Below are 13,071 nucleotides of genomic sequence, written 5' to 3'. Positions count from 1 at the left end.
AATGAGAGGCTGCTGCTAACCCCAGAGGTTTAATATGCTCGAAAGACTCACAGAACTCAGGAAAGCATAGTACTTAAAAAGAGTACAGTTGTATTATAGCAAAAAGGAGAAAAATAGGCAACAGGCATGGGGAGAGAGGCAAGGTCTAGGAGGGTCTTAATGCAAAGCTCCCATTGTCCTCAGGTCACATTACCTTCCCACAACATTGACGTGTGACAATACACAGAGTTCTGACTAACCAGGGATGCCCACCTGAGCTTTGGTATCCACAGTTCATATTGGGGTTTTGTTATGTAAGTATGATTGATTCAGGCATTGACCTGTGCACAGTTGAACTTAATCTCCAGTTCCGCTTCCCTCTCCAGAGGTTGGCTAATATCATGTGACTCAAAGCCCCAACTTTTTAATCACATAATTTGTCTTTCTGGCAGGGCCAGCTCATCTCTTTTACATAAATTATATAGGGGCTCACTGTGAGTCACATATTAGTATAAACTATCAGATGTGTCCTGAAGAGTTCAACATGAACAAAAAAGACACTGGGAAATTTAGAGTTTGCCTCCCAGGAGATGGAGACAAAAGCCAGCCACATTCTTTATTACCTGGTAGGTGATATAAAATATGCTCTCTAGAAGCACCTTGACACAAGTTCCTAAATAGTCTGAGAATTATGTTCTTTAATGGACTAGTCAGAAAAAGGGAAAGCAAAGGAAGTGTGAGTGAAGGAAAAGCTCTCTCTTCCATGATTGTGCACAAAGTAGGCACCGCAAGAAGAAATGACTGGCTTCAGAAACATATTCTGGCTGGAAGGAAAAAAAAAAGTGGCTGGAGAAAGTATCAGTAAACTAATGTGTCCAATAGCAATTGGTCCATTATCTAAAGCTTCAGCTACATTCTATTTATTAACTCATGAGGCAGTCATATTCATAGCCTATATCTTGGGGGCAATTTAATTGTATACCAAAGGCCTTAGAATTATAAGAGATCATGAGACTTGCTTTCCCTCTACCCTTCTTTCCTAATTCTTATGATCTGGCCCTTTTCCCATGTAAAAGTTCATAGGCATTAATGGAATTTTTCAGTAATTAGAAAATAGTGTCAACACAACACATAAAACTTAAATACCTTGCTTGGTTTGTGAGCCAATTCTGAAGGAATAAGCTACTTGTTGCACGAAAGCAAATATTTTAAACATATCATAGGAACATTTCCTACCCCACATAGTCGTATAATAAACCATCCCACTTGCTACTCTTCACTAACGAAAGATGTCTTCTCTGCTTTTCTTCCCAAACAGGTAGGTAGATTATCACCCTGCTTTAAGTGTGTGTGTGCCTGTGTATGTGAGTGTGTCGTGCGGGGCGGCCTGCCGGGTCTCAGCTCCCTCTCCCCACATAAGAACGCAGCATGTGGCTAGGCCAAAAAGAACACCCACGGAGCCATAGGTAGGGGAGTCATACCACTATAGTCTCACTGGAGGCTGGATTCACACGACGTGTGACCTGCTGTCCACTTTTCTGACTGCCAACTGACTGACTCCCCTCTCCAGCGCAGCCACGGCAGTTATATCAGGGGCCAACTGGCTAACCGGCTATAGCTGACGGCCAACTAGCTACAGCCGATGGCCGTCTACTACCCGAGCCAGCACCTTTCCACGTGAGGCCGAGAGCCTGGAAACTGCTCTCTGGGGCTCTGTCCCCACAGTGTGGAAGGATACATTTTTTTTATGATAAGAAGCAATTAATGCTGCAATGCAAATGGACAATACCCTGCACAGAGATGAATTAAAATGGAATGCTTTCACATATTTATTATTGTATGTGGTTGCTTGTACAGAGGTGCAAGAGATTAATGTTTTCTGTGCTTTTTCTTGTAACAGAATTAACTTTGGATCTTATGTACTCAGAACCTTTTCAAATACCATTTTTCAATTTAATAGACTCTTTGTGAGGAGAAAATATTCCTGAGATATAACATGGAACCAAATACGAATGAATCCTCAAACCCTCATTTTCAATTATGTTTAACCAATATGTAGCCAGGGCAAACTAGGCTAGGTCCTAGCAACAGAGATGTGAGATACCATGTTCTCCTGGGTCTTGCCAGGTGTTGATGAAACAGACATATTCTATGATTTATTTAAAGCAATTTGATGATGCTAAGAAGCTCTCCTTTAATGGCCTCTATAATAATTTGGTTTTTTGTATGTGTAAGACAGCCTTTTATAATATACATTAAGTTTTATTCTAGAATTTTACCCAAAATAGAAAACATGCTATCAGTTAATTCAGAACAAGATATTTGGGTACAAGCTTATCTTTTATTAGCACTTCCCTGAGATATCTGATCTTAAAGCTCTGACTCAGGTATATCTTCTCTGAGCTCGCACAAATACACATGCTATTGGGGTAGGCGATACAGAATGCTCTAAGGGTTTTGAGTGGACTGAGAAAATTATTCTACCTATGTACTGTCAGAAAATTCCTCTCAAAAGAGTGTAATTTGAGATGAATCTTGCCTAAGCCAAAGAAAGGATGAAGAATATTTCTGTGAGAGATGATTTGTGAGCAGCATGAACATAAGACCTAGAGGAATGAACTATCAGGTAAATATAGGGAATGGAGATAAATTGAACATAACCAGAAACTAAGATAGATCAAATTTAGATAACTGCTGCCTAAAGGACAATAGAGGGATGGACAGGAGGACACCAGTGATATAGCGAAGTCTCTGCTACTAATTAGCTGCAAGACTAATTTTTTATATTCCCTTTGTTGATGTACCCAGATAAGTTAGCACTTTATAAAGTGCAAGACTACTCAGTACTTCCATGTCCGGTCTGCAGGCTCAGTACCTTCCGTGAACTGTGTCTGGAACTTTCACATGTGCGTGTGAGATCTCCTATAACTGCTACGCAATTAATTCATTGGGGTGACAGTGACAGGAAATGAAGCACAATATAGAAGACTCCCTTCACTCTACATCTCTTTATTTCTCTTTGTTCAGCATCCTCATCCAATTTCTCTGAATCCAAGTTTACTCTGAACTTTTCTGTTTCTGTACACAACTTGCCTTCTCCCTGGAATTCTCCATTCATCTCCTGCCTCAGAGTCAGCTTGACTAACCATAGTTCTCTTTAAAGACTTTCCAAATGATTCAAGCTGAGGTTAATCTTTCTCTGTCCTTTGATAGTACTATTTGTGTATCTATTTCAACAGATAATTTTCAAAATTATCTCACAGTTTCATGTGTTTTCCCCATAGATGATAAACTACTTAGGGGCAGTCACCATCTTTGGAGTCTCAATAGTCCCTATGACCACATATGGCACATAATAATTTTGGTCAGTAAAATTTCAACTGAAAAATATTTTAATAAACTTATCAAAGCATGGGGCCAGCTTGGTGGCACAGATGGTTAGAGAGCTGTGCTCCTAACGCCCAGGTCGCCAGTTTAATTCCCACATGAGCCAGTGAGCTGCGTCCTCTACAGCTAAGATTGTGAACAATGACTCTCCCTGGAGCTGGGCTGACGTGAACAGCTGGAGGTTGGCGTGAGCTGCTGTCAGCTGCTGTGTGCTGCTGTGGGCTACCATGTGCTGCCATGAGTGGCCTGTGGCCAGCGTGAATGACTGGCAGCCAGTGTGAGTGGCCGGCAGCCGGTGAGAGCTGCCACGAGCTGCTGTGAGTAGCCAACCAACAAGTGGCGACTGCCTGGTGATCTCCTGCCTCAGCAGTGGGGAGCAAGTCTCATAATACCAGCATGGGCCAGGGAGCTGTGTCCTATGCAACTAGACTGAGAAACAACGGCTTGAATCAGAGTGTGAGGGTAGGGGGAGGCGAAAAAGGGGGAAAAAAATTTGTCAAAGCAGAAGTCAGGTCTCTAGGACCTAACACCGGTCTTCCTCAAACTCTTCTAAAAAACCGAAGAAGAGTCAATACTTCCTAATTCATTTTTTGAGGCTAACATCACCCTGACACCACAACCTGGTAAGGATAACACAGAAAAAGAAAACTACAGACCAATGTCTCTGATGAATACAGATGCAAAAATCCTAAACAAAATTCTAGCAAATTGAATACAACAATACATTAAAAAGATTATATATCACAATCAAGTGCGGTTCATCCCAGGAGTACAAGGATGGTTAAATATATGCAAATCAATCAATGTGATACACCAAACCACATAAACAAAATAAAAGGTAAAAAATCATATGATTATACCAATAGATGTATAAAAAGCATTTGACAATATACAGCATCCATTTATGATTAAAACAATAAAATGGGTATAGAAGGAAAATACCTCAACATAATAATAAAAGCCATATATGACAAACGTGCAGCTAATATAATTAACAGTGGAAAAACTGAAGCCTTTCACTCTACATTCAGGAACAAGACAGGGTTGTACCCTGTCATCACTGTTATTCAACATAGTATTGGAATTCCTAGCCAGAGCAATCAGGCAAGAGAAAGAAATAAAAAGCATTGAATTGGGAATGAAGAAGTTAAATTGTCACTTTTTGCAGATGACATGATGTTTTATATAGAAAACCCTAACTAAAGACTCCACCAAAAAGCTATTAGAAATAATAAATGAATACACTAAAGTTGCTAACTAAAAAATAATGTACAAAAATCCATTGCATTCCTATACACTAACAATGAAATTTCAGAAAAAGAAATAAAAAACAATTCCTTTTCAATTGCAACAAAGAGAATAAAATACTAAGAATAAACTTTGTAACAAAGGATGTGAAGGATCTATACACTGAAAACTATAAGACATTTATAAAAGAAATTGAAGAAGACACAAAGAAATGGAAAGACATTCCACGTTCATGAATTAAAAGAAACAACATAGCTAAAATGGCCATATTACCCAAAACAACATACAAATTTAATGCAATCCCCATCAAAAGCCTAATGGCATTTAAAAAAAAAAAAAGAACAAAAAATCATCAGATTTGTATGGAACCACAAAAGACCCCGAATAGCCAAAGCAATCTGAAGAAAAAAGAACAATGCTGGAGGTATCACACTCCCTTAGCTTTGTACTTTTGCTTGTACTCCAGGGCAACAATAATCAAAACAGCATGGTACTGGCAGAAAAACAGACACACAGACCATGGAATAGAATTTAAAACCCAGAAATAAACCCACATAAAAACGGACAGATCATTTTCAACAAAGGAGCCAAAAACATACAATGGAGAAAAGACATCCTCTTCAATAAATGGTTCTGGGAAAATTGGAAAGCCACGTGCAAAAGAATGAAACTAGACTGCTGTCTGTCACCGTGAACCAAAATTAACTCAAAATGGATTGAAGACCTAAACATACAAGTTGAAATAATAAACTACATAGAAGAAAGCATAGGTATTAAATTTTGGGCCCTTGAGTTGAAAGAAGATTTTATGAATTTGACCTCAAGGCAAGGGAAGTCAAAGCAAAAATAAATGAATGGGACTATATCAAACTAAAAAGCTTCTACACAGTAAAAGAAACCATCAACAAAGTAAAAAGGCAACCAAACGAATAGGAGAAGCTATTTGCAAACAATGCCTCCTATAAGAAGCTAATATCCAAAATATACAAGGAACTCATACAACTCAACAACAAAAAGACAAATAATCCTATTAAAAAATGGGCAGATGACATGAACAGAAACTTCTCCCAAGAAGACATACAAATGGCCAAAAGGTATATAAAAAAAAAATGCTCAACTTCACTAGCTATCAGTGAAATGCAAATCAAAACCACAATGAGATATCACCTCACACCTGTTAGAATGGCTATCATCAACAAGACAAATAATAACAAGTGTTGGAGAGGCTGTGGAGAAAAAGGAACCCTCATACACTTTTGGTGGGAATGCAGACTGGTGCAGCCGCTATGAAAAGCAGTGTGGAGGTTCCTCAAAAAATTACAAAGAGAATTACTATATGACCCAGCAATCCCTCTCCTGGGTATCTACCAAAAAATCTGAAAACATTTATACATTAAGACAACTGTGCTCCAAGGTTCATTGCAGCTTTATTTACAGTGGCCCAGACATGGAAACAACCAAAATGTCCCTCAATAGATGATTGGATAAAGAAGATGTGGTATATATACACAATGAAATACTACTCTGCTATTAGAAAATATGAAACACTGCCATTTGCAACAGCATGGTTGGATCCTGAGATTATAATGCTAAGCAAAACAAGTCAGACAGAAAAAGTGGACAACCATATGACTTTACTCATATGTGGGATATAAAACTGAAAGCAACAGAGGAACAAGACAAATAAATAAAGAAACAGAAACTCATAGACACAGATAACAGTTTAGTGGTTACCAGAGGGTAAGAGGGGCGGGGGATAGCAGAAGAGGCTAAAGGGGGTCAAATATATGGTGACAGAAGGAGAACTGACTCTGGGTGGTGAACACACAATGTAACATACAGACGATGTATTGTAGAAGTGTACACTTGAAACCTATATAATTTTACTAACCATTGTCATCCCAATAAATTTAATTTAAAAAAAAGTCAGGCCTCTATAATAATTTGATACTTTTTGATGAGACAGCCCTTTAAAACCTATGTTAAGTTTTATTCTAGTCTTTTTACCCAAAGTAGGGAACATACTATCAGTTGAGGACAGAATATACAGGTACAAGCTTATCATTTTTGGCACTTCAAACTATAAATTCATTGTCCATTTTCATATTCTAAACTGTGTTCTTTGATAGCCAGGCAAACCAGAAGATTTTACTATAAAATTTTATATTCCCTTTGTTTGGGTACCCAGATAAGTTGTCACTTTATGAGCTAGCCTATTAACCCGCATTCATATCCAGCAACTGCTTTTGCATAACACAGTCCTGGAAAAATACAATTATCTCAACATTGTTATTAAAGCAGCAAGGAAATATATCTTGAGAAAAAGAAAATACTATACCAACTACATATCTTTGGCTTCTAGTGTCAAATGTCTTCTGATCAGTTGATAGCTCTTCTCTAGAAAATGATTTTCCCCTTTGTTCTTTTGCCTTTGTAGAATGTTTAAAAACACCTACCACCCTAATTTGCTATTTCTTACTTTGTATTATAAAGTTCATAAGTAAATCTGATACTTCCCAGTTCCCTTTCCTTAATATAGTGATGAGTTATTCTTACAATTTGGCTTAGCAATTGTGTAGAAGATATGCTTTTTAGAGACAGATGCAGATTTCTTGCTGTTTAAGGCAAAATCAGGAGCATGAAAGAGATGGCAATTCATAGATCTACCAAATTAAATTCTCTTCATAATGATGAGTTGCCGCACTGTAGCATCAATGAGATTAGCTTTGGTTTTAGGAATTTATGCATTAAATTTTACCTTTTAATATCATGCTTGCGATTATCTTATGAGAATAAGAATGTGACAAAGAGGGGAAAAAGGGGGATTAAGCAGAGTCAGAAGAGTTTGATGCTGCTGTTTAGAATTCACGTGTACAAAATTAACTTCCCTCCTTTCGTTTACTTTCCCCATCTCTAAAAGGAGCTCAGATAGGGACCTTCTCTACTTGAATACTCTGATTTCTAGGAGACAGCTCTTCTTTAGTGCATTTAGCTATAAACCATTTTAGATAAGCTTGTGTTTCAAACATCCACCTGATTCTCTATACCTCCCTGTAAATTATTTGATAATTGTACACAATTGGGATCTTAAATCCATTTTTCTAATAGCTGGCTATTATTGTTTTACATAACTTGGGCAAAAGTCCTCTTTCAGATTGTTTCTGCCATTTGGTCCAGCCTAAAGATCAATCTTCTAGCTAGAGAAATAAACAGATATTTAGCAAATGGGTAGAGTGGTCTCTCCTCATTTTGTCTGGAATCTTCCTCAAACAGGAGAGCTAATATATTTAGTTCATTTTTTTAAGCTTCTAACAGTTCAAAATTCTCTTAAGTCTAATATAGTAGAAAATTTCTCAAGTATCCTGCTGACCCATCTGTGCCTGATAGAAATCTGTATTTTAAGTGTTGAATAATATTGCCTCTCCAGACTATAGATATTAATGAAGTTCTCACATTGATCAATAAGCTGCGATTCTGTTTCTTTCACATATACACACCCCGTTTCTGTCCTGACTCCCGTTTATCCCACTTTCCATACACAGTGTGCTCATGTATGATCTTTAGTTCCTTAAATAAATCCCCTTCTCTTGCTTTCTAGCAAGTCCTAAATAAGTGTCTCACAAACAAAACTCAGCCACAGTCATCATGAGAAGGCCTTCAGGTTTTATTCTTTTGCTTTATATAACCCATTTACATGTCCATCTCTGCTCTCCAAGAAGCCATGAAAATAAGTCTTCTAGGAGAACAATCTAATATTCACAAAGCCACAATTATGTCTGGCCCGTGTAAAAGCAGAGAGAATGCCCTCTTTCAAATGAGGAATCACATATTGTGATCTGGACTAGGAAATAATACTCCTTATGCTCAGAGACTTATAAAATATTTTATAAAGGTATATTCTTCAGCTTCAAAACTAATCTTTATCTATCTAGGGCATTAAATCTATTTTGAGTGGGAAGGCAAAACTTGTATCAACTTTCCTGTTATCTTCATCTTTTTCCTTTTTTTGCTTTGAGACAAGGTCAGATAAAGGTGGAAACCTGTTCCCTTCTCAGTGTTTAGTCTCAAAGCCAAAGGTCCTGCTATGTGTCAGCTCAGGAACCTTTGCTACTGGGAGTTCTTATTGTTTTCAATAATTGTTTATCAAAAAGAATGTCTTCAAGTCCCCGTGAACATGACACTGATAAATTCTTTCTAAATCTATTAAGCATCCATATTCCACATCTTCTAAGAAGTGATTATGTCTAATAGGCAAGATGTCCAGAATTATATTTTATAGCTAGTACAGAAAAGTGTAACATTTGCTAGATAAAAAAGGCACAGTAACCATTCATCTAGTCAGTGACCATACTTCTGGAGAGTTTACCCCTCTTTAAAGCAGCGTTGGACCCCAAGTTAAGAAGACAATCAGGCTACTGAGGACTAGAAATTACTTTTACAATGTCTTGCCTACTACTTCTTGAGCTTTTCCTCAGAGCCTTATCAAGTCACTGGCAATTATACCACAATGCAAAATATATCCTACATGGGGTCAAAAGGTTGGGGTTCAAGTTTTATAGTTAAAACTTACTGATTAAATGGATTCATAAAATATAATCTACTTATCTGACTTCCCAGTTATTTATTTGTAACATGTAGATAATATCTTCCACTCAGGTTTGCTCTGATGGTTAATAAAAATAATGTATATTAAAGTGTTTTGTAAATTGTGAACTGCCATATAAAAGTATTTTGCCCTTCCAATATAATATATAATTCTTGATTTACTTGGCCACCTGTTTTTCTGCTCACAAAAGATAAAGACAGAAAACAAGAAGGAAATGAGATAAAGAGAAATAATCTTAGTGAGAAGCAAAATTATTGTAAAAAACATACCAACTGACCAACATTAGAGAAGAAGATATTAAAGCCCTCAAAGATAGCCTATATTGCTCGATAATAACATAGTAGATATTTATCATGATAACTCCCAAGATGAACAGAAAAATGGACCAATGCCCTGTGCTATAGAAAACAACAAAGGAAGTTATCCCTTTGTAAAAAGCTTTTTTAAAAAGAAAATTTTGGAATGTAAATTTGAACTATCTGAAAAATTCAGTTATGTGAAATACCACATTCTCAAAGCTTTTGAATAAATGAGATCTCATTGAATCTAGTTCTTGGTGAAGAGTCACCTTTAAAACTCCTCATGAGAAGGTAGTTTGAATCTCATTAAAATCAGAATAATTTATGGGATATTTGCTCATTGATATTGTCTTCCTTGTTAGAAATTATTTCCTTGTACCACATAAAAGTAAATTCACTGGACAAATATAAAGGTCTAAGTGAGTGGGAAAGTAAATGAAAATAGAAAAATGAGCCCACTTGGCCTATTTCTCACTTTAGTTAATGGGGGCTTACTCACTTTTATGTGATATATTTAATTGAATCATGATGGTTATTCCCATGGCCAGAAAAAAGAGCAGAGCTTAAAGAAGATTTATCTTAGAAAGAAATTAAAAGTTGGTTTATCCTACCAGAGAAAAATTAACATAAGCACACTTTGTTTTATTCTAACATTGACAAATACTTGTCAGATATGAAATAATCTTCCTTAGTGCTTGATAATCAGTAGGTTGTGTGTGTGTGTGTGTGTGTGTTTATTAAAAAATGGTTAAAATTATTTTCAAAAGAGGTTTAGTATTTAAACATGTTTTTCAAGGTTGTTTTCAAGGTGGGTAGTTAAAAGCCTTGTGATAGAAGACTACACTTAACAATGGTAAATAGTGTGAAAATCTTAAAGATTTATGAGAATTGAATATAAAGTATATTAAGGGAATGATGGAGGTGGGGGGTGTTTGGAAAAACAAAAGGGCTTAGGGCCAGGTCATGTGAATATTTGAGTATCAGGTGAAAGCACTAGGATTGTTATATTGCTGAAATAGAATAGAAACAATTGAGAAATTGTGAGCAAAGCCAGAGAAACATCCTGTCAATATTATTGAAAAATTAAATAGTTGGCATAAAATGCATAGATTAAGCAGAGGTGGGAGAAATGGTAAACTGGAGCTTTTGCAATTGGTCAAGGAAGAAATAATGGTAACTCCTTTAAAATAATAGCAGAGGAAATGGAGAACAAAGGATAAGTCTCCCTACCCTCCTTTTTCTACTATTGCTGCCAAATCACCAGGGTTTGGGAATTGATCAGATATCAAACTCTAAGGGAGATGATGAAGTTATAGATTACATCTGTATTTCAATAATGGCTGATTGGAAATGTAACTCTATTGCAGTTTAGAGCTACCCATTAAAAACCATATTATTGATATATAAAGTATGATTTCTAAGGAACTGCAAAGTAAATGGCATCATGGTATGATCACATTGATTATTTCCGAGGCATGTAGTATATGCATTCATTGCAATACAAATTTGTTTGAGCCTGTGAGCCTCTAGTAATTATTAACTTAGGGTGTAAAATTACATTTGAAGTACCTGTATTAATTGTAACTAGAAAGCTCTGTGATTTCCTAGTCAACCAAAACAGTGTAGCTTTGGTTGTGAAAATTCATTTTGAAAAATATTTATACCCACTGTTATTATTTATACATTGCTTATAAATGTTAATGTGAAATATGAAAGATTTCAGAGCATCACTTAAAATAATATCTGTCATCTTATTTGAAATATATTTCTAAGTTATTTTTTCTAAAATCAAGTGTTTATTTAAGACTACAATCACAAGATTCTGTTTCCTCTTTGGTACAGTTCTTTTCTGTGATGCCTTGACCTGCTCTTATCTTCTTTTCCTTTGCAACTGAATAGATTAAAACATCAGACTTGAGATCAAAGGGAAAATAAGGATTCTTTTTGGGATATAAGAATTGTCAATTCTCATAATAGCAAATTTACGCTAAGAATTTCATTCTACAGTTCTGTCCTGTCAGGATAAAAAGCCTCAGAGTTGTGGAAGCTTTGGGAAATGTTAGGTCACTTACAGAAAAATAATTACAACTGTCCAAAAAATTAAATACCCTATATTTTAAGCAAGTAAATTGCACAGGATTGTTAGAAAAAAGAAAACCCTTTCAGTAGATGTGCTTAATTTATTATTTAGAAGTTGTTGTGAATGGGAAGCACTTAGAAATGTCAGCAGAAACAAAGGATCTTGATTTGAAATCTGCTCCAATACCAACTGTTGTGTGATCTTGGGGAAGTCACTTCCCCTCTAAGAACTTCGGTGTCTGCAAAATGTAACTTTAAAAACTATCAAATATGAAAATAAAAATTAAATTGTTAAATCACTAATAGATGCAGAAGTGTAATGTATTAAAAGAATACTATTCCATTCAAGATTAATTTCTCTAAACACTAGAAACATGAACAATATAGAAGGGAAAACTAACCACATATACATGAGATACTCTCCACACATTTGTACCTATCCACAAACACTAATTATTAAAAGCTAAAAATAAGGTTATTTCATCAAAGACATTATGAGGAGAGTGAAAAGGCAAATCACACACTGGAAAAGACAGCTGCAGTATTAATATCTGAGAAGTACTTATTCCAATTACATATAAAGAGTTTCTTTGAATAGTTAAGTACAAAGCAACTCTCCAATTTGTAAAATGGACAAGAACTGAATAACTATATTACAAAAGAGGGTATTCGAGTAGCCAATAAGTGTATTAAAAACTACTTAATATTATTTTTCATTAGGGAAATACAAATTTAAATCTCAATGAGATACCAATACATGCTCAATAGAATATGTATTTTTTTTAAACTAATAATACTACATGTTGGTGAAGATGTACAGCCTTTAGGACTCTCATTCATTTCTGGTGGGAATATATATTGATATAAACGTATTAGAAAATTGGCAATATCAACTAAGTCTAACTTAGGTTGGTACAAAAGTAATTGTGGTTTAAAAGGTTACAAATAATTGCAAAAGCCACAATTACTTTTGCACCAACCTAATATATACCAACCCCATGACCCAACATTTCTACTTGGAGGTAGATTCCCAAGAAAAGAAAGCATATATGTTCATCAAAAGCTGCAAAAAGAATATTATTGGAAATTTCATCCATAATTGCTCCAAAGTGAAAACAACCCACACATCTTTCTAAAAAAGAACAGATTGGATATAATCATACAATGAGATAATACAATCATATAATCATACAATCATATAATCATACTATGTAATAAAAAGTAATGAACTACTGCAACAAATAGATGAATCTCACAGACTAATAAGAAAATGAAGCTGAACACAAAACACTATATTTTCTACTATTCCACTTATTTGAAGTTCAATAGACAAATTTGAGAATTTCTACTATGATTATGAAGTACCAAGTTGCAAGAGACAATTGTGCCTAGACTGACAATACGAACAAGCCAGATAAGTGACATAATTATAGCTTTTTTTAAACCCACCAAATAACCCACCAGATTCAGCAT

Source organism: Rhinolophus ferrumequinum, chromosome 2, assembly GCF_004115265.2.
Source record: "Rhinolophus ferrumequinum isolate MPI-CBG mRhiFer1 chromosome 2, mRhiFer1_v1.p, whole genome shotgun sequence".
NCBI classification, from domain to species: Eukaryota; Metazoa; Chordata; class Mammalia; order Chiroptera; family Rhinolophidae; genus Rhinolophus; species Rhinolophus ferrumequinum.
Note: the sequence above shows the minus strand (reverse complement) of the source record.